Source organism: Aquila chrysaetos, chromosome 2, assembly GCF_900496995.4.
Source record: "Aquila chrysaetos chrysaetos chromosome 2, bAquChr1.4, whole genome shotgun sequence".
Lineage (NCBI taxonomy): Eukaryota > Metazoa > Chordata > Aves > Accipitriformes > Accipitridae > Aquila > Aquila chrysaetos.
In genome coordinates this window covers 12733073-12755235 of record NC_044005.1, presented here as the reverse complement: position 1 = coordinate 12755235, position 22163 = coordinate 12733073, and the positions used below count along the sequence as shown (strand labels likewise).

Genomic DNA, 22163 nt, shown 5'->3' with positions numbered 1-22163 from the left:
GAGACAGGAAGGCCAAACCCCGTGGGACAGAGGGAAGCAGCAGGGGAAGGCAGGGGAAGGAAATGCAGCGACACTGCCAGGGACACAGCCACTGCGGACTTTAGCTTGAGGGAGTGCAGGAAAGGGCAGAGGAGTGACAACCACGGATGGTCTTTTTGCTTGGGAGAAAGCAGTTCTGTCCCTAAATCCGGTCATAAGGCATGAAAGCAAGAGCATTAAATGAGCACCTCCCCGTAGCTGGGGGCATGAGCGTAGCTGTGAAGCCGAACACTCCCTGGAAAACTCAAATTACTGTATTTTACCTTGCAAGCAGAACGAGGCACCTGGCTGGGTACCGCAGCCCAAACTGCAGTGTCGTTTCCTACCCACCCCCGCAGCTCCCTGGGCTGAATGGCGGCCGGGAGACGGCGTGGCGGGGGGCTGCCGGGCTCCCCGGGCCGGGGGGGTACCGGCCGCGGGGCCGCCGAAGTTGTGCTTTTGGGGAGGCCCACGAGAGGGAGCCAGGAGTAAAGGAAAGGCGGCGGCTGCCTCCGCCGCGGCCCGCGGAGCCCCCGTGTCCCCCCCGGCCGGCGGCTGCGGGGGCTCCGCGGGAGGGGCCCGGGAGGCCTCGCACCCCGCCGGCCCCACGCACGACCCGCACAGCTGGGGTTTGGCCGCCAAATAACGTATTTAGACAGCATTTGGGGCTTTAAGCACGAGAAAAACGCTGCGGGCGGGCTCGGCGACATCCCCGTGAATACCCGCGGAACGAATTCAGTACGAAAACCTTTGCGGTCAAAAGCTAAACCTGCTGCAAGTGGCAAAGGTGGACGGCCCTCGCGGTCGCCCTGCTTCCTCCTGCTGCACTGCTTTAGGTGTTCGGAGAGACGGGGCTTGGGCATGGCAGAGCGGCGCGGTGTCGGCCCCGCTCCCAGCGCAGGGGCCAGCGGGCTGGGGGTGGTCCTGCCGGAGCCCTTCTTGAGCCAGCAGCTTCCCCCTGCCTGGCGTGGCGAAGGGAGGGTAAGGAGCTGAGCGTTGAGAAAACTCAGCGTTGCTGGTACGGACGAAATACGCTTTCCGGGCACCCACAGGAGTCTTCGCCTTTTCGCTTCGCTTGGGAACTAAATGGGGTTTGGACTTGCCCGGGGATGATCCTTTGGGCTCTAAGCTCGTGAGGAAGATGAGCACATGCTTGTGGTGAGCCTCTGTTTAAGCAGTTTTCTGGAGGTGGGCTACAGAGCTCGGCGCCTTGCAGGGGGAGATCTGGACCCGGAGGAGCTACGTCCCCTTCTTTGGGGATCAGCCTTGCGTTGCCGAGGTCTGTGGGAGATGCGGTGTGGGCCCAGAGAGCAGGGAGGTCATCGGTACCTGTGCACCTCCCTGTGAGGGCTACAGAACGCTGCCTGTGCCGCCGCGGGGAGGGAGCAGCTCAGCTGACCAGAGCGAAGGACACTCTTGAGGCTGCGTCGGTAACCTGACGCGTAGAAATGGCTGGTTTGAAAAGTGGCTACGAAGGAAAAATACAGCCCTTTATTGAAAGGCAAATTAGTAGCAGGCTCTCTCCAGCGAGCGTTCAGGGAAAGCATACAGGGCCCGTGTTGTTATTACTCTCCTGAAGCTTCCTACCACACTGGGAGAGGCACAGCCAGGGCTGGATAAATAATACATCATAATTTTCAAGTCCCAGAGAGGTGACTTGGAGGTAGTTCAAAAGTTCAATGAATTATCAGTTCCCCTCGGGTTCTTTATTTCTCTTGCAAAGGATGCTATCAATCTCGATAACTCACTAGCTACCAAAAATAATAAGTAAAAGATCATTATGTTGAAATATGTGTTGTAAAGCAGCATAGCAATTTGGAAGATTAATTCAGTCCAGAAGGGGCAATAGCTGCTGGCTAGAGATGGGCTGGACACCAATTACTGCTCTCACTCATTACTTCCATGGACAGGGATTGGGAAAACACCTGCAGTGCATGAATAATTCTCCTTGAGTTAATATGCTTTCATTCAGTGCTGATTAACTCTATTTATACCTCATCTGTGGTGATGAGAGCAATGTGATTCATTCCTTTATTTCCGTAACTCTCTGATAAATTGCATTTATTTGCCATGTCTGACCTCCTCACGTGCGCACTGCCTATTAATCCTTCTCAGCCCGGGCTGCTGCTGCCGCCATCCCAGGCCCTTCAGTAGCCATCAAACAGCTGCTTCTGATTTTCTTTCCTCCATTTAAAAGCACCTGCTACAAAAATGTGGGTCAAGGGAGAAAACAGACTGCAAATTTCTCTATGATGATGGAGCAGAGGGGGTATATTTTGTGCACATGATATCTGGCTCTGTAGGGTGCTTGTCCTATAGTGAAGCCTCAAGGTACTAGTGAAGAAATAATGATCAAATGTGATCTTTTGGGGGTATTCAGTCCTGGGTGACTGAGAACTGCAAGGTAAGTCATCCTGGCTGTGCCTCAATATGCAAGGCATGACCAGCTTGAAATCAAATGTTGCCATTGGCGTCACAGAGGACTAGCCTGTGTCATGGGATATGTTTTTTTCCACTTTTGTTTTTCAGGTTTATTCTAATTCTTATTTCTCTAGCTCCTGCTCTGAGTCAGGGCTACAGGGTTCATGACCTGGGGCTTACTCTTCCAGCAGGCTGATTGAAACACATTGTGGCCAAATGCTGTCTCCTGAGCCTGGCAGGATGAAGTCTGCAGGGAGACCTGGAGTGTACAAAATGTTCCTGTTTCTCCCCCATCAGCACAGCACTACCCAAGCTCAGCATTAAAACTTGTCTTAAGATGGGTTGTAAAGTAAATGCAAGATGCTTGCAAGCAGTAGACATGCTCTTTTGCTGCTTTGCAAGTGGAGATGCATTGCCCAGTGGAAATGCTGGCCGGTAAAATCCCTCACATTCACAATGGGAGCACAGACATGTAATCTGCCCCAGTCTGTGAGCAAACTGGGGAAGATTGACTTTGGTTGTCAGAGTCATTCTAGGAATGGCTTAGGTTTTGCTGAGCTGGCAGATGGCCTGCATTTTCTTGTAAGCTCCCTTCCAGCTTTCTAAGTCCAAGTATTGCAGTGCTTGGGTTTCCAGTACAGCAGGCAAACATCTTAAAACTTTAAAATATTACCCTGAGATCATTTCAGATCATAGAGTTACAGAATCAAGGAGCAATTTAAGTTGGAAGGAACTGCCAGAGATCATTTGATTCAATCCTCAGTTCAAAGCAAGACTAACTTCAAGATTAAATCAGGTTACCCAGGGCCTTTCCTAGTCAAGCTTTGAAAATCTCTAAGGATGGAGATTCTACAACCTCTGTTTGTGATCTTTTCCAGCATTTGACCACCCTTGCTGTGAAAATTTTTTCCTTTACATATATTATCTTATTTTCTACACATCCTTCCATGCCATCGCAGATCCAACACTTAGGACCTGCGGCATTTCCCATAATCTAGGCAGGAGGAAACTTGGCCTTTCTGCTCAGCCCCGCCCATGCTCTCCCTGCAGCACGAGCGTGTGCTTTCCTGGTGTGGGACAGGCTGGATTCCCTGGAGGAGCTGAAATACCTCCTCTAATACCTGATCCCCACTGCTGAGCTATGAATCTTTTTCCTGACTTTCTGAGGGCACGTTCCTCTCTTGCATTTTCCTTTGATCAGTGTTTCAAAATCTTGAGGGGATTCAGCTGCCTGCTCTGTTTATCTTGCTACCTTTTCTTCTCATTCAAGGTCTCCAAACACCTTCCCTAGGAATGAGATAAAAGCTTGCACTGAAGCCCTGGCCCTTTTGTCTAATTCCCCAGTCTGCCTGGATCTCCTCACCAGCCTTGTCAGGCTTAAATGTCATCGTACAGTTCATGTAGATGCTTCAAGATAGCTCACTGTTCTCCCTCTCCCTGTGTTTCGAACCGCACTTTTATTTCTGGCGTGTCCAAGGTCTTTCCTTTTCTCGGTAGAGAGCTGTGCTCAGCAGCCCACTCTGCTCTGGTGGCACTTCAGAGCCAGGTCACACTGGCGAAGCCTTCAGTGCAGAATTTGTTGTAAATGGCCTTCTACCACTGATGGCTGTGGTTCAGGCAGTGTCTCTGCCGGTGCTTTTTGTCATCATCTCGTACCCATCGAATTATAACTGGAGGGTGGTGAAGGATTGTTGCAGGTGGCACGTGGGGGAGTTTGGGGACAAGAGGGTCAGAGCTGGCAAGGATGGGTTAAATCCACCCTTTAACAGTACCGTGGCAGTGGTGGGTGTTCAGCTGCAGGGCTTGCTGGCTCTAGAATCAGCAGCTTTGCTCCCTCCCTGTAAGCTAGAAGGGAAGATCTCCCTTCACTGCTGCCCCCCCCCCCCCCCCCCCCCCCAAATCTGAGAGGACCCCTGAGATGCCAGCTGGACATTTGGGGAGAAAGGGTTCAGGCTTCAGTCCCACCGATCAGGGTTGTTTTGCCGTGACACACTGCCTTTACCTGCTTTGGAGGCTGAACATTAGAGTAAGTCTCCCTTTGGCTTCTCTTGGCTTATTTCAGTGTGACCTCTTCAATTTTGGCTCTTTCCTGAGACTTTTCTCACCTGCAAGCCATCACAATGCTCCCCAGCACCAGCCCTCCCACGACAACGGGGAGGATTAGCTCTGACAACAACACTCCTCGCTCCCTGCCATGGGCTCCCAGGGCTTCTCTCCCCACAGGTTCCCAACGCTTGCCCAGGCTGCTTGCTCTTGACGTGGTCCAGGTGAGGTTGGCAGCGGGTGCAGATCAAACACCGTTTCATTACACCAGTTTGTGGTGGCTTGGGCTGGGACCTGCCACTTGCTTACTCCTGCCCTGAGCAACTCAGTGCCTCCTGCTAGTGTGAAACAGCCCCAAGTCAACCAAGGGCATATGGCATCTGGAGATGTTTTCTGCCTCCAGAAGATCAGCAGGATGTCAAAGGCTTAAATAAGAAAGAGGAAGGCCCTTAAAATAAGCTTTTATAGCTCCGCTGTTGCACTTCGGCATGGCAGAGGGATGTTTCAGATGTAGGTGAGGTCGGATAACTGCCAGCAGCACACTGGGTGGTCGAGGGAACACCAACAGGCTGGCCAGGAAAGGCTTCATCAAACAACACTGAGATATGCACTTGGGAAAAATACCATCATTTGGAAAAATTCACATAATTCGCTTTTGAAGGAAAGTCATCAGTACTGAGAGATGGTTAGATCTGAGAGGTGGCACAACCGTCCACGGATGGATGGACTTTGGAGTCAGGCCGTATGGGGATTGCTGCAAGCCCAGAAAATAAGTGTAAAGGGATAACACAGCTGCTGCTGTAAAAAGCAAACCTCTCAGCTTCTTGCACCGCCCTGCGTGCGGTGTCCCCCTCCCCGCTCCCCGTGCGTGCTGCCATAAGGCACATCCTGGAGCTGCAGTTAATGGAGAAGTGATTTGTCTCATAACTGCAGCTTTACACAGTGTGCTACTGTGGGCGTTACAAATTGCTAAGCAGATTTAAAGTGTTCTTTGAGTTGCAAACTGCAGTATTTCTCCACATAGTGATTATTATTCATCTTTTCCAAGGCACCGTGGGCCTGATCCTGCAATCTGCACTCCTGTTAAAGTCAGTGCTGTGGGAGTACTGCCGGCGTACAGACAGCAGGAGTAAGACCCAATTAATTTAGCCGCAGGGAAGAGAAGGGCAGCAAACAAGCTTTTTTCCTTTCTTTTTTTTTTTCTTATTTTTTTTCCTTTTTTCCTGTGCATGTATGTGAATTTTCTTGTTCTGTCGGCACTTTCAGAGACATGTGTCTGGGTGCAGGCTGCTGGCCGGTGCAGCACAGGTGTGCTTGCAAGCTTCCAGGCTCTCTGGAGACATGTCCTCCCTTACTCTGCCTCTTTCTTTCTTTCTTTCATTTTGGTCAGATGACCAGTAAGTCTTTCTCAATGGAAATGTCATCAAAACTGGTTCACAGCCATAGAAAGTTTTCCTTTGGTCCAGCTGATGATGTCCAACACCCCCATGTTTGGTTTAAAACAGGCATGCCTGTTGTGCTTTAGAGCTGGTAATTCTGGTGCTTCCTCCTGATCCGCGAGCGTGGTGGCAAGTGGCACAGGTAGAGACTTAAAATGCTATGTTTGGGAAAGCAGGAGGTCTAAAAATGTGGTGTGGGTGTATGCCTTGAGCCCTGGCCCACACCAGCAGGCCTGCAGGGGCTGGTTCCCACCGAGAGCATCCCCTGTGGGATGCTGCAGAGAGCATTTATGGGTCTGTTCCCCACCCAGCACCAGGGTCTGTCTGTGAGCAATGTGGAAAAAGTCTCTGACCCTCATTCACCCTCTTCTTCTAAGGAAGACAGCTCAGACCTTGTGAAGGAGTAGGCAACTCTCCTTCAGCGACCGGTCCCCTGTGTTCTCCCTGCCTGGAGGTGGTGGCACCAAGGTGGTGACCTACTGCTGCACTTCGAGGACCATAAAACCCAGGACGGCTGCCGTGGTGGCCCAGCCCCTGGGCTGTGCCACTGGTTCTTCTGTCACAGGAAGGTGGCTGCTGCTGCAGGACATGGCAGCAGGGGTGGGGGGACCTGTGCCACCTCTTACCTCCATCCAAGGATGGAGACCTTGCATCAGGCTCAGTTGATGAGCGATGAGATAACAGCGAGCCTCATGGCGTGAGGTGTTCATGGAAACGTGTGTTGCTAAGCAAAGGGGATATTGTGCTTTGTACCAACTAGAGTGTTTTTAGCTTGTGAGATTGCATGCCTCAAGAAGAGTTGTAACAGCTGAGTCTAGGAGTCGCAAATACATGGTCTTCAGGCTAAGGATGAGCTGGAGTTGTCCCGCCAGGAGGAGGTTGCTTGTGTGTCTGTGACACTGGGATACTTGGTGTCCTTAGCAAGGGCTCCTCAAGTCCTGCTGGGCTTTGGACGAGAGCTTCCACCATGCTGGGAAACCTCTGCCTCCTTGCCCCAGACCCCAGCAGCACAGGGTGATGCCTGGGTGAAAGCCAACATCTCCCCCTTACTTGCTTCTGAAACCTCTCAGGGATTTTTCCTGGCCTCACAGAAAGCCATGACAAATCTCCTGTCACCTCTGAGGGAGGCAGTGTGAGCCAGGAACATCTTGGGGAGTGAGTGAAAAACGCTGTCAAAAACATAAGGAAAAGCAAGTGGGAAAAGGTCATGATTAGTTACTTTTCTGCCATGTGCATGTATAATAATGAACCTTGGGAGTGAGGCCACATTAGTCCTAATTACAGCTCTTCAAATATTTATATAGCTTAATCTGTTCACCTTGCTCTTTGGCATGGTCCAACGTATCTGTAGGGCTGACCTTTCCAACTCAGCCCCATTTGTGTGCTTTGCAGGCCTCTGGGTAGCTATTACTTTGCTTCATCTGAGAGGGGGAAAATGCATCACACCAGAAGAGTAAATCCCAGGTAATAAGAATACAATGTTAAATAAAACCAAGAGGATATAAACACAATCTCCTCTTTCAAAGTCACTTATGCAGATTCTTAACTAATGCAAAACCAGGAGATTTCAGGAAAATTAGCCACCAGATATGCCCTGAAGAATCAGCTGAGACAACCACGCTTATTTTCCTGTGACGTCCATCAAATTGGAAATGATACCTCCAGCAGTAACAAACTAGCATATTAACCCCCTCTTTCACTTCTCAGTGCTTCATTACAACAGGTCTGTTTAGATGTAATGGGAATGGCTGGGAGATAGGTGAGATGCTCATGGCTACGCTGTGGAATTAGCTGTGCAGCCAATCCCTTCTTTAGCCCTCTTCTTCAAGTCCTTCTTCAAATACCTTTCTTTCAAGAGACCTAGGAATCCCAGGCTGATTTCCAAAGAACTACTTGTAAACTAGAGGAGTGAAAATCTGAAGTAATCATAGAATCATAGAATGTTTTGGGTTGGAAGGGACCTCAAAGATCATCTAGTTCTAACCCCCCTGCCATGGGCAGGGACACCTTCCACTAGACCAGGTTGCCCCATCCAACCTGGCCTTGGACACTTCCAGGGATGGGGCATCCACAGCCTCTCTGGGCAACCCATTCCAGTGCCTCACCACCCTCACAATGAAGAATTTCTTCCTTACATCTAATCTAAATCTACCCTTTCTGTTTAAAGCCTCTTTCAGTTTAAAGTTTAAATTAGTATTTATAATGTTAACATAATGTTATAATGGTAACATAATATTAGTTAAGATCCTTCAACCTTGGATCACCCCCGCTCCCCATGCTGTACATTGACCATCTAGGGGGTAAGTCCATGTAGAAACTGTCCCATAATGAGTCTGTGAGGAATTTGGCAAATTATGGGCGGTCTATAGCACCACCACCGAAATGACAATCAATACATACAGAAGAGCTGGGCAGCTCTGAGGATTTTGGTCACCTTGGCAATTTGAAGAAGCTCTAGTGTAGCATACTTCATCCTGAGCACCCTTATGAACCTGTTATGCAGGCAAAACAATACACCTGTACCTCGAGGTGCTTCCACAAAACCTTCATTAAGGAGATGTTACACCAGAGGAACTAAATTAATTTGCATAAAAAGTGCTCGATGTCCTCATGCTGCTCACTTCCATACCAAATTTACTGGCTAGTCTAGGTCTGAAATAATAAATAAAATCAGCTCAGGGACCATTCTCTGGCCCTGACATCAACTGGCACAGATTAGCCACTTCCAGTCCATAACACATCTGACTCTGGGTCTCATCTGGTCCCCATGTGCTGCCCCTGTGGCCCTAATATGATATTTCTAGTATTATCTTTTTTTTTTTTTTTTCCCCAGTTCAAAGCTTCTGAGCTAGTGTTGCAGTTGAGCAGGGTGATATTTTATTTCTATGAAAATGGGGGTATGGAAAAAGTGTGGCACTGATGGAGGACTGTGGGGAGGACGGTGCTGAAGCTGGTGCAGCCTGGCCCCCACTGCTCATTTGGGAATGGTCCTTGGTACATGCTGCCCTCCACACCATCCAGGGCACCGGCCGGCACCAGGCCAGGGAGCAAGACGACGATTAAACAGAGTGGATGATGGTCCACACCTAGGGCCTTTCATTTGCTCATACCGATGGACCCATACGAAACCTCCATGAATAGGTGCCGGTTGACTTCCCAGTGAGGCTGTTTGGTCTCTAGGGTTCATGAAGGCTTGTTTCAAACTATGGTTGGCTGGAAACTTTCCAGCAAAGCTTCAGGCCAACAGCTGCTTTCTTCAGGACATGAATGTCTCAAGTAGAACATGTTAGGTTCAGCTGACAAAATCTGAGGCCAGGCTGTGGGGTGCTGCCTTCTGAATCCCTAACATCCCCAGGCTGGGGGTACTGCAAACTGTGAAGTCAGAAAGATGTATTTGGAAAGTCTTTTCCTGGGGTAAGAAGCCTTCAGGTTATGGGTCTTTGACCCCAGTTTGCTGAGATTCTGGGAGGGGAGTGAAAAAAAGGCAAGAAAAATGTTATTTTTGGAGAACCTGAACTCCTGATCTTCAGCCAGCTCTGGTACCAACATTGCCACTTCTGGTAGGTTTCCAAACATTAACCAAGCGATACTGCTCCTTATTGGGACTGACCTCCTTGGTACCCCCGTGTGCCCACCACAGCTCCAGCAACATCCTGACTAGATGCCAGCTCTCCGGTGCCACAGCTTCAGTGACGTCTTGACTAGATGCCAGCTCTCCGGTGCTATCGTTTCCCAGTGCTTGAGAGGAGCATGTTCATTTAGCAGCACTGCACAGCTCCTCTACAGAACCTGCAGGGGCCCGACGGGGCTGCCTCTCCAGAGCTGCACATTTGGTCTCCATCTGGAGAAGCACTGCCAGGACAAGGAGAGCCATGCGAAAGGGGTGGCCCTCCTGGAGCCAGTCCAGCGCTGCGGGAAGGCAAGACCACTCTGGCAGAAGTGTTTGCAGGCAGACAGTGATCCCACTCTTTGTTCAGCTTAGGAAGAGCTGGACTATATTTCTAGAGATAACATCCCTGATATTACAGGTGTGCTGTACAGATTATGCTGCCAGATAGGACAGTGGTGGGATAGACCTTTTTCGCAGAACCACCCTGTTGGCAGTAGGAAGCAAGACAAAAGTAATGCCCAGCATCTGTTTTTTTACCTCAGAAGTGCCCCAGGGTCTGCTAAAGTAGACATTAGCAAATCCAGCCAGTGATGGGCAGAGACCTAGCAGATTTGAGTAATGCACTCAAATGCCTTGAGAAGAGCTTCACTGAACACAGTGCAGAGACAGCCTCCAGTAGCAGATATGTATAAATACATACAAATTATATAATAGATATTTAAATATTTAGACAATATATAAACCTGTTCTCCAGGTACTGGCTCTTTATTTGCTTAGCATTCAACCCTCTTTCCAATGTGTTTACATGCATCACACAACCCAAAATGAAGTTATTTGAGACTTACTGGTTTGCTGCCTACCATGTCCACCCTGCAGCCATTAGCCAGACTCACAGCCCTCACACCCCATGCCTGCGTTACTGACAATTTGCTCAGCCCTGTACACCCGCAGCAGCTCACACAATGCAGAGTTCAGCGCACCAGCAACACATTGGTTAAATAATCAAGCACACTGCAAACCCAGTATGTGTATAATAGTGATACATCCTGGGCAGAAAAACTTTCTAGAAAAGGTTCTCTAGCTCATTATTTTGCTCAGCTGATTAAGAAGGTGAGCTATCAGCGGTGGGCTCCTGCAACCGAGCTACTGAGGCTGACCAAGGTGCATGCAGAATTTAGGGTGCTGTGAAGTGCTTAGGAAGACCGCTGGGAAACTCAGTCCATTTACAGTGCACTTGTGCTGATCTGTAGGTCCTGTGTAAGGGAAATCAGAGCCCATATGGCACAGCACACCCCTGCAAGGCAAAGATGCTCTGCTGGGAGAGAGCTGGCTCTCCCACCCCTGCAGGCGCAAGGAGAGCCAGCCAGGCAGACACCGGCTCCCGGTGTGATCCTGGCATGACCGTTGCCTCTTCAGACGAGACCTGTTTGGGGTCTGGGGAGTTTGGACCAAGGTGATGTCCTCCAGCTACCCAGCGCTGCCCATTCGCTCTAACATCTGCCCTGGGGGTGCGAGCAGCACTGAGCCCTTGCCGTAGGGGTCTGTCCCTGGGGAAGCAGCCGGGTGAGCATCGCCTCCTCCTGAAGGGAACTGAAGAGTGGGAAGGAAGGAGGTGAATGGCATTCCTGAAATGTGGGAAAAGAAACATTTTATCATGGTTGCCATGGAAACTGAGAATGGACAATAAGCACTTAGAGGTTTTATCATTTCCCTTAGCACCTGTAGCACACAACCTGTGTGAAGAGGAGCATTATCATGCACAGGGAGGCTGACAGATACCTGAATGGGAAAAAATGTGTGAGAGGATCTGTTCCAGGGCCGACAGAGACAGCAGGGAGACAGCACTCCCTGAGGTGCTCCCAAAGAATGGGTACAGGGCACCCTGGAATGAGGGATTGTATGGGCAGCGCAGAGGCAAACATCTGGGGAGACTGGGTTTGGCACAGAGAACCCCATGCAACCCAGGGAACATACAATTCTGGGGCTCTCGTTACTGCCAGCCCCGCTTTGGCACTTTTCTGTGGTCCTATACATCCGTAGTCCAACCAGGCATCTCTTTCACTGCTGCTATGTTTGTGTGTTTCCTCACTGTAGTCTTTGGGGTTTTATTCAACACGTCATGTATGACTTTCCTCACTCAAATTAATTTTGGTGCAGTTGATTGGAAAAGGTCATGTAGATCCAGCTCAACCCCTAAATGACAGATAATGCCCACACACCATCAATACATCAAACAGGAAGACATTTCCTTGGTTACAATGCATTCGTAGGCCAAAAATCACTCTCTGTCCTCAGCACACCAAACATCCATTATGTTGTGGTCATGACTATTTTGGTCATTTTGCAGAGATGCTTTCCCCATCTGCCTAAAATATTAAATTTCTGCCTCCTGCTCCCACTCACATTCCTGCTCCAATATTTCCTTCAGGATGTCTCTCTTCTTATGGATGTGCAAAAAACTGCAGGCACTTATCACATGAGGCACATCATGATGAGCAACACCCACCCTTCTCATGAAGTACCACCTCCCTCCTATCCATTTTCCTGAAGTACATGCCAGCGATCATCTGCAACCACTCCGCACAAAGCTAAATAATTCTTCCTTCACGCCGAAACCACCAACAAAGAGCTTCCTTGGCCAAGGAAACAGAGCATACACTGAATCCAGATGCCCAGAACAAGAAGAGGAACCATAATGTTCATAGCCTTTCTAGAAGCAAATAGTTCCTCTCCATTCCAGCCCCCAGACCCGATTTTTGCGATAACACAGCATCACAGACCTTTCCACTTCACATTACTGTCAGTGAATATTTTATAGTGATCAGTCAGCCTCTCCAAACCCATAGAAAATACCTTTTCCTGCTAGCAAAGACTAGGCATGCATATCTATCATTTACAACCCTTTAAAGCCAGCACCAAGTCTTACACATTTCCAGGCTTATGACATGATGGAGCAGAAACCTCCCCATTTCAAATCCCTGTGAGAACATTTGCTCTGTAGCTGATCTCCCAAGCCCAGCTGGTGAGCTCCTGATCAGCAGTAGGATGCCAGAGGTAATGGTGGCACGGTTGCCCACTTGGATGGGCACATTCATGGCTATGCTCTTCTCGTGTAGCTCTGGGCTCTGCTCATATCTCTAATTGGTCTTTGTCATCCAAAAGCTTTGCCACTGGCAGTGGCCATCCAGTTCTGCACCACTACCTGCATCCCACCAGTCGTTGCTGCCTATGTGAGCCCTGAAACAAAAATTTCATCATGTAAAACTGCTTCACATAAGCACTCCACAAAATTTGATCTCATCTTCCTACAGCATCATTTGCTACAGCTGTATCACCTCAGTATCCAATGTCTTAGGAAAGCCCAGATGCAAATTCTTCTGCTTGCCCAACTACAAATGCATGTGCATAATGCCATCCATATTAATGAATCTCATAATCATAGCACTTAGCAGCATGTCCTCCATCTGCTGCCGAATAGTAATTTGAAAATGCTGCCAGAAACATTAATGGATGGCAGGAAAAGACGTGAATCACGGGAGTTTGGCAGTTTAATACATTTATCCCTCCAGACCAGTATTCCTGCAGTTTCGGAATGCGTCCCACAATGTACTGCCAGTAAATTTGTAGAGTGCAGAATAGAGTAAGGGACCACTGGACCTCAGGATATCTCCCAAGTACTGAGCAAACAGCGTATGCACAAGGATTGTCAGGAGAAGCATCATAGACTATTGTTAACAAGGAGGGTGGGCCGGGGAGTTTGATACAGTGTGTACAATGTACATATAGATATACAGAAAAATACCTTCCGTCTATAGACATGGCCAAAGATCTAAAAAAGTCAGTGTCTTTTCTAATTGGCCCAAAGACATCCTTCAAAATTTAGAGAAAGATGTGAATACTAGAGAGGGAGAAACTGCAACCTGTCTTTCCAACTGATAGATGGGATTAAATCCAGAATAGTTGTTTTTCCCCATTGCGCTATATGACTATATTGTGACAGGTATGCCATTTGAATCTACTTTTTCACAGTGTGGAGAAACATAGTTCAACTGACTTTCTGTGAGAGTAAGGCCTCTCTCTGGCTATATTAATATACATACTGGCAAACATGATTTAAAGCAAAGGTCTGCTGAGAATTAATGTTCCAGATAAATGCTTGTTTTTTGCCTGACGCAGCACCAGGATGAATGGGCTGTTGTTAGGTTGAATTCTTTTCTTGTTACCAAGCAGGTCTCCCAGTAGCACTTGCAAAGATAAGGGGATCAGATCTCCAAACTCAGGGTGAAAGATGATCACTAGATCATGATGGAAATTATTCTCTTGCTTTCAAGTTATCAGGTAGTGGCCATTACTACAGGCCATTGTGTTAGTTTGGAAACATATAAAATACCCTATTTTCTTCATCCCTAATACTGAGATTGTTGCCATACCATTAACATGCCCTTCTTATCTTTTCTCACTTTTCCTCATTTGATATGTAACTTCACACTTTGCTTTGCTTGGCACTTTGCTGTGTAACCTATATCCCAAAAAGAACACAAGTGACTGTGGGTCATATTTGTTTGGTAGCAGGTCTGGCAGCTGATTGTCTTCCAAGTTGTCCATACAGGATATGTAGCCGGTTGGCATATAGCGATTTCTACCTTGTAAATCCGAGGTCTCCTCCTTTATCACATTGCTTCACAACAGAGATAAGTGTGTCCTGCAAACACATTTCTCTTCATCTGAATCTTTTTATGGATTTGCTTTGACTATGTTCCTTCCTTTTTCGTGTTTGCTTTCCACAGTTATCCTAGGGAACACATTTTCTGGTAGGAATACTCACCAAGTGTGAATTTAGCGTGAAAACACATTTCAAACTCATAACAACCACTTACATCACAAAATAATTCCAGAAAGTTACACTCACCCACTTGGGAACAGAAACATATCACATCATCAGAATATCAACATCTCCCAAGGAAGTGGCCACAAATGAGACACAGAGCACAGATTGTTCCAATAAATTATTTAGCAAATAAGTCTGAACAATAGGTCCATACGTAAATATTGTGATCTTTTCTCAGATAATCTATGAAGAGAAATTATTTAGCTATGTGTCAGGTGAATTATTCAACTGAATACTTGGAAAATAAGTGAGATGCAAAACTTCTGCTCTTAAAGAAGTCCTCCTTTTAATCAACTAATCTTGTTAGCAAGTTGGCTTCTGACATAGGAAAAATGGAAAGAGGATGAAGCAGAACAGTTTCTTCCTGAAGAGCATTGATTATATGTCAGCAACATCCTTGTTTTAAATCTGGAGAAGTAGTCTCCAAATGCTAGTAACTTCCTTAAACCTTTCTTCAAGTTTGTAAAGTTATGCCTAGTCCAGGCGCTACATCTCAAAACTTCTGCAGAGATGCCCAAGGTCATAGTTAATACGTTTCTCAAAGAGATTCAAGAAATTAGCAAAAGAGGTTCCTCATGCGGCTCTGTTTGTTTCTTCTGTTGCATCACAAACTGTATTTCCCTCTTCTTGCACCTCTCCTGAGTTATATCACAGCACCCCACTAAGGAAAAGATTAATACATCTAGTGACTCTCTCTTTCAAAACCACATTGAAATGCTTCTCCAAGAAACGCAGCCTGCATCTCCCTTGAGCAACGAAGTCTGCCATCTGGTAGGTTTGTTCTTTATAGTCATTTAGAGGATATTAAATCTTCTTTTGTATGCAGAGAATTAGGTGGTGGAGGGACTTAGCATTCTATTTAAGAAAAAAAAAGGGAGGAGAAAAAACAGTTCAGAAAGTCATTGTGTCCAGAGAAGAATATTAGAGAGGCATTAAGCAGAAAGACAAAAGGCAAGCTAGCATCAGCTCCTTTGAAAGCTGTAAATCATTCCGACTCCTCGGGTGGTTGGTTAAGTTCATTGTTAGTTGGGTAATTATTGTCCTTTCTTAGAACCTAAGCTTCTAAACATATTTTGAAACAAAATCATCCAAAATGAGCAGCCAGGAAGACCTAATGGTGTCAAGGGGGAGTCAGGGAAAAAATATGTTCAAACAGAGCCTTTAAAGAAACCCATAACTTCCCATTTACATAGCTAAATTGCTTATCTTTGAAAAATTAGGGCTTTTTCAAGCTGTTCTCTTTGGTCACTGAGGAAGTGTTGAAGGTAGCTGGTTCCTAAGGGAGAAAAAGCCTCCAGACAAGGTTTTTGGTTTACTTTGGGGACTTTTAATGACCCTCTAACCTGGAGACTAATGGCGCAGGCTAATGCTTCTAGATCTGTTGTTTCAGCAGATGCCGGGAGTGTTTGCCCAGGTGGAGTGCCCCGTCTGTGAAGTGGAGGCTGTTTGCAGACTCTTACAGCTGGACGGATCAGGTAAATCCAGACAGAGTGAAGAGACAGCAAATCTACGGGCATGCTAGAAATTCAGGAGACTTGTGCAAGGTCTGATACTCTAAAGCAAATGATATACAGTGATTGATGGCATGCAAAGACATAGACCAGCAGCTTCTAAAACAGGCTTCACAACCCTAGAAGGTTTAAGCAGGGCCGTAAACCTAAGTTAGATTCAGGTTAATTTTGTTTTAATGCTGATAATTGTGGTTGTTTCAAGCATTCTGTCTATAAGCGAGGATTCAAGAAAAAGAAAAGTTGAGACCATTGAGCTAGACAGTGCCACCACGAAACGCAGAAGAGCCCTGAATTTGAAACCACTGTAGCACCTGCATCAGTGAAGTGTCCAGTGCCACACAGAGCAGCCCTGAGCTAAGTTCTCTAGAAATGTGGGGAAAAGTAGTAGCAATCAGGAGTGCCATTTTGTGCCATCCTGTAGCCTCACCCCGCAAATTCATCCAGACTTGCAGGACACGGCTGGCCCAGCTGCCTACCTGGGACTACATAGTCACCTCAGGGCTCGTATAAGTCAGAAACTCTCTAAAATGGGAATTCAACTGTTCATGAATCATGGCAAAGACAGAAGAAGCCCTCAGAAAAATACTATATGTCCATCTGAAGTGCTGACCCAGCACAGGGCAGCACCTACACCACAAAATAGATCCATGTGAGCCAGCTGGAAGAACCAGATGCAAATTGGAGCAGCACTCCGGCTCAGTCGCTACCTGTAGGGAAAAATAACCCTGTAAGTACCAGCAGCAGCAGCAGATCTCCAAACCCCTCCGCTATTCCTCTGGATTCACAGACAGTCAGATTCTTACCAGACTCATGTGTCAGCAGGTCATAAAAAGTTTTAAGTCGCCTTTTCTTTTTCTGGCGTTCTGGAAGAAGTTGTACTAACAATGAGCCACTGCTTGACAGCTCTGAATCCCAAGCTGTTGGGATACAGTGTGACTTCCAACATATTGCTTCCAGCCCCCACCACCCACGGGGAATGGCCTGGCAGGGGGAGCAGCGCAGCCTGTTAGGAGGAGCCTCTAACAAAGAGATCCCTTATTCCCTGCGCTCAGCTAAAGGGCAGCACCCACATCAGTCAGTGCAAGGAAGCCAGTTCAGCTTCTTGCGGGTCAAGAGATCAGAAGAGTGGTGATAATTTTACACATTTTTTGTGCTGCGTGGCCCAAATTAAAGGATGCAGAATGAAAGATACCACATCCAGAAAGGATGGAGGGTTTTTCTACCTTGAACTGCAGCTTCAAACCCATGCAGGAAAGCTAACCCTAGAGGGCTGAAAAAGGAAGAAAAAAATCAAACGCCACCAACTGCTGTCATTGGACCTGGCTTCGCTCCAAGGTCTGTCAGAGCTGAGATTGATTAGGATATATGGTATCCTGGAAACAGTCGGTACCTTCAGCTGGTTATAAAGCCATTTTAATTGTCTCGCTACCACCATGGCAACCATACTCTCAGCCACAGCCTCCAGGAGGGGAGACAGGCTGTTGGAGGACAGTCCTGTGCCTATAGAACACATCTGATGATGTTGCAGTCATCCAGACGGATAAAACCTTGCTCCAACGCCAGAAGGGACCAAATTTGGAGAAGGAAATGAAGCCAGTACTGTCATCCACAGTAACGCGTTATCATAGCCAACATTAAGCATAATAATTTAAACAAACCTTTGGTATTATACAGGGAGGCCCCCATTACGGCAATCCCTGCAGGTCTTATCCCATGAACAACCCCTGCAGTGTTGCACACCCACGGGTGGGGTATGCAGGGCCACGTTCCCTGCACAGCAGCAAGGGAGGAAAATGTGTGGCCTCGAAAGCATGTCGGAGTGAAGCCTGAAGGGATGGGGAAAGGGTGTAAGTAGGAGCTCTGCAGCCAAGGAAAGACAGGTGTTTTAATAAAAAGTTACTCTCCTCCTTCCAGTAAGTTTTTTATATTTAACATCAGAAAGCTCTGTGTGATTCTTTATTATTTTCCCAGCCTGAAGTCCTGGCATTTGAACCTTCTGTGATTCTCATGCTCAGTGTATCTTAATACACCTTACCTTCTCCAGTTCAAGCAGCACCACGGCGTGACCAGAATTTCTGACCCAAAAGCCCTTGTACCAGGTGGGAATTGATCCCTTTTGCTGCTGCCTGATTTGTGCGAGAGCTGAGCCTGCTGTTGCCAGCTAGCCCATGCCCACTTGGACTGAGGAGCTGTGCTGCCTGGGTTTTCCTTCAGGATATGTAGCCATGGGACTTTATGTATTATGAGATGCTTCACAAAAACACCTTTTAAAATAATCATGTATCTGCAAATGAATTGGAAACTCTTCTCTCCCCTGTCTCTGCAAAGACATTACTCAGTCAAATGCAACCAGAAAATTGAAGGACTGAGAATTTTCAATCAGGACTTGGGTGATTAATTGTCTCGGAGCACTCACAGGGTGACCTGCATGGCAAACAACAAGGTATGACATCTCACGATTCACAACGAGAGGTGTGTCCAGGAGGGACAGCAGTGATCCATAGAGAGGAGAGAGATGGGAGAAGAAAGGTCAAACTTACAACACTAAATTCACAAGGTTAATAACGCCTTAGCATCATGCGTGTTTATCTGATTCCTTCACTTTGGCTGAGCCGGCACGGCTGTCCCTGCTTCTGATGTTACCCTGCAACAGAGGCAAAAGAAATTGGTTTCTTTTCATCTATGGCAAAAAGGTTTATGGTAAGACACACAGTAAGATGGACCATTGCCACCTCTCAGCTGATGCACTGACTTGTTAAGGCACGTGAAAAAAAGCAGCATACACACCATGAAGAAGCAAGGTGATAGCTGCATCTCTTGCACACAGCTCTACAGGCAGATACAGAAGATGGACACATACGTGTGCAAGCATCACTGTAGGCATCCACCCTGTGGAAACTGCATGTCTAACCTGGGTGCCTTTGGCCATAATAACAAGTCAGATCTTGGCAGAGGCTCAAGACGGGCTTCTCTGATGCAGCAGTACTGCACTGGGGGCTTGCACATGGTCCCCTCCTGAGAAACCGGAGACAGCACATGCAGCTGGCGTCACCCAGGGCCTCAGCACCAGCACGTCTCACTGAGCCTCTGGACCACAGGTTTTCATCTTGATTTAGTGTGCAGGATGAATGGCCTTCCCCCAATCAGTCTTACTCCGGATCCGAAAATGCAAGCTCCTTCTCTTGGAGCCAAGAATTATTTCTATGATATTCTTTAATAAAGGCACCTATCCAATACTTGGGGTGTCCTGGCATAATCAATCATGAAATTAAATTCAGTTTGTGCAGTGTTCAAATCAATTCTGCGGGAATAACACTGGCTGACTGGCACTTACCCTGTTCATCATCTAGAGAGCCTTTGCTGTCCAGCCTATTTTAGAAACTGGAGTAGGCTTCAGAAACCACCAGTATGGGGCTTTCAGGAGCCCACATGGAGGATATCCCCTCCACATCCTCTGCTTACCCAACTGGTGTCTGATCAACTTGCCTGTAGGAGTCAATTATATGGAACTTAGTGACTGGGCCTGAAAGTAGGTGAAAGGTCAGGGGTACACAAGAGCATTCCAGACGCCTTTAGAAGGCCTTGAACAGAATAAACAAGAAGACAAAAAAAAAAAAAAAAAAAAAGAAAGATGCCAATTAGAAGAACACAGGTGCGCATTCCACGATAAAGGGAACTTGGCACAAAGAACCTCAATTCAGCAGTTTATCTTGATCAATTTGACTGAGACAAGTTTTGCATGTTTTAGTTGATATAACCAATTATGTCCTATGTTTATGCACGTGTACAGGGTTAGTATAACCAATTATATCTTATGTTTATGCGCGTGGACACTATATGCTTGCATGCAGCAACCAATCAGAGCTTTTAAGGAACTTAGAGAATTGTATAAGAATGATCTGCTATGCTCAATAAACTGGCGACTTTGATCATCATATTGGTGTCCTGTCATCCGTCCCCGCATGGAATTTCTCTACACTTGTCCATGGAGGGAAGTGAATTCCCCACTCGGGGCCTCAAATGTTGCAAACGCAACTCCAAGGCCCTCCTGGAGAGCACCAGGCAGATGCTGGTTGCTTCATCTGAATGTTTTCACTAGCTGCCATGGACACATCTTGAGCTGACAGAGGCATGGACCGTATCACAAGTGTTCGTGTGAGAAACGAAGGGTCACATTTCCTCACCAGACACATGGTAAACACCCAGTGGAGGTATTGCTACAAGAGGACCATCAAACAGCATCTGGGGATTTCTTTGATCCAAAGGGACCTCAACCATCCCATCTGGTTGTCCACATTGTTCCTTATTATCCCTACTGCTCTGTCTGGGTAGTGTCCCAGCCAGCTGCTCTTAAATCAGTCTCAGCTAGCGGTTGCCCATTGCCCTGTGACATCCAAAGAAGGGAAGAGAGCCCTCGACCGGTGCCCAGCCCTCGAAGGCCCCAACATGCTGGTGGGGGGGAAGGACAGAGAGGGTCTGAGCTGTACCCGTTACCTGAAAGCCCCTCAAGAAGAGGCACAACCGCCCACTTCCCCACCACGATCTCTGCGAGGAGCAGGAGCAAAGCCCCACCACACTCTGCAGGGCACCGTGGGGGCTGAAGGCAAACATCATGTCCCACAGTACCCACAGGGCTGGGTGCAGTCCCTGTGTGCCACCGAGGCACATCTGCCACCCAGGACTACACAGATCCTGTGGTGGAGACAGAAGCTTGTTCTTTTCTTCCTTGTGGCCACTAAACCAAAAGAAATAGTTGTTTACACAAAACTCAAAATAGCTTTAAAACATCTTTTTTCTGACAGCAGTCACCCCTGTCCCTGCTCTCCACCTTGCGTGTTGCAGCTCCTGGTGAAGCAACTCAGGAAAAAGTGCAAGCAGGAACCTGCTTGTGGGGAGTGGAGAGTAGAAGTGGAAGCAGAGGCAAAGGTCCCTCAGTGGCACCGCACTGTCTCCACTGACCTCCCTGCAAGATTCTGGTGCCATTAGATGGGATGGAGATGCCCACGGAGGGCAGCAGCAGTCTCTCTGTTTCACCCACTGGAGCAGCTTGGCCAGCTCCCTAATATCACCCTGGGGTTCTAGTCACAGGGATGCCTTCTTCCTAAAGATTTCCTGCAATTCCTAATGTTATTGGGAAGTTGGTTTTAACATCCATGCTATAAATCTCCCCTTACAGCTCTTTTGTCCTCAGACAAGAAAAACTCACAATTACAAGTCTGGGAACGAAACTGCCAGAAACAAATGGCCAGCCCATTGCCACAGCAGAGTTCATCCTCAGCACACCGCGTCTTTATATACTGAAGCTATATGTTGCATATATAGGTTTAAACCAATAGCTACATTTTACACACAGTTGCAAAAGGAGCGTGTAAAAAGCACGCAGTGTGTAAAAGCTCACAGCTCAGGAGCAGCTCCCCAAGGAGAGCTGACACAACCAGTTCTTGGGTGGCTGTCCATGCCCGTAACCCTGGCACTGGAAAATGTCCTGGTAGATATACTCTCTGTACAGAGAGTGTACATATATCTACCATATATCCTTTGGGAAGGAGCTGCCTTCACTCCCAAATGGGTTCACTGGGTGTGGGCACAGATCCCTCCTGTCCACTGTCTGGGTGCACAAAGAGCTGAGCGCAGCTGTGCTAGCACTGCCCCACTGCCCTAATTCAATTACCTTTCAGCACTGCCCATAGAAACAGGCGGGTGTCTTCTCTTAAATCAGCAGCAGCTGACATTTTTCTCCCCACCAGCCGAGCATGAATCACCCTGAAATGGAGGCCGAGCTCCTTGTTTCCTGACAACTCAATGTTAGCCCGAGCAGAGATCGAAGAGGAGGTTACACATGGCCTCCTCTTGCCTTGCCTGCTGCTGGCCGGGCAGAGGCTCCAGCTCCTGCAGCCATGCCTCCCCCGATCCTCCATGCGCCCCATGCCCTCCGTGCGTGCTGGCACTGGTTTCGCAGGACCTCACACGAACCAAATTCTGGAAGGGCCTCCCCGGTTGACATCCATCTCCCCTTCAGCGCTCACACTGCTCCATCATGCTCTCCAGTGCTCGTGCTGGAATCGCCGCTCTTGGGAAAGGCATCAAAGGCCGGGCGTGTTCTGGCAGCTGTGGTGCATGTCCCTCCTTGGAGCCCCCCTGCCCCCGGGGCCAAGCGAAGAGGGGACCCCAGGGGCTGCATCTCTGCCGGCTGAACCCACAGCTCCAATTGCTGGATGTGCAGCGGGAGGAAG

At 47.9% G+C, this 22163-nt stretch overlaps 1 long non-coding RNA gene across 1 annotated transcript; it reads left to right on the top strand.

Moving 5' to 3' along the window:
• The first annotated feature begins 614 nt into the window (after positions 1-614).
• On the top strand, positions 615-19865 carry LOC115333961. Its single transcript, XR_003920991.1, has 3 exons — positions 615-1176; positions 15810-15894; positions 17975-19865. It is a non-coding gene; the product is annotated as an uncharacterized LOC115333961 (long non-coding RNA).
• The last annotated feature ends 2298 nt before the right edge of the window (positions 19866-22163 follow it).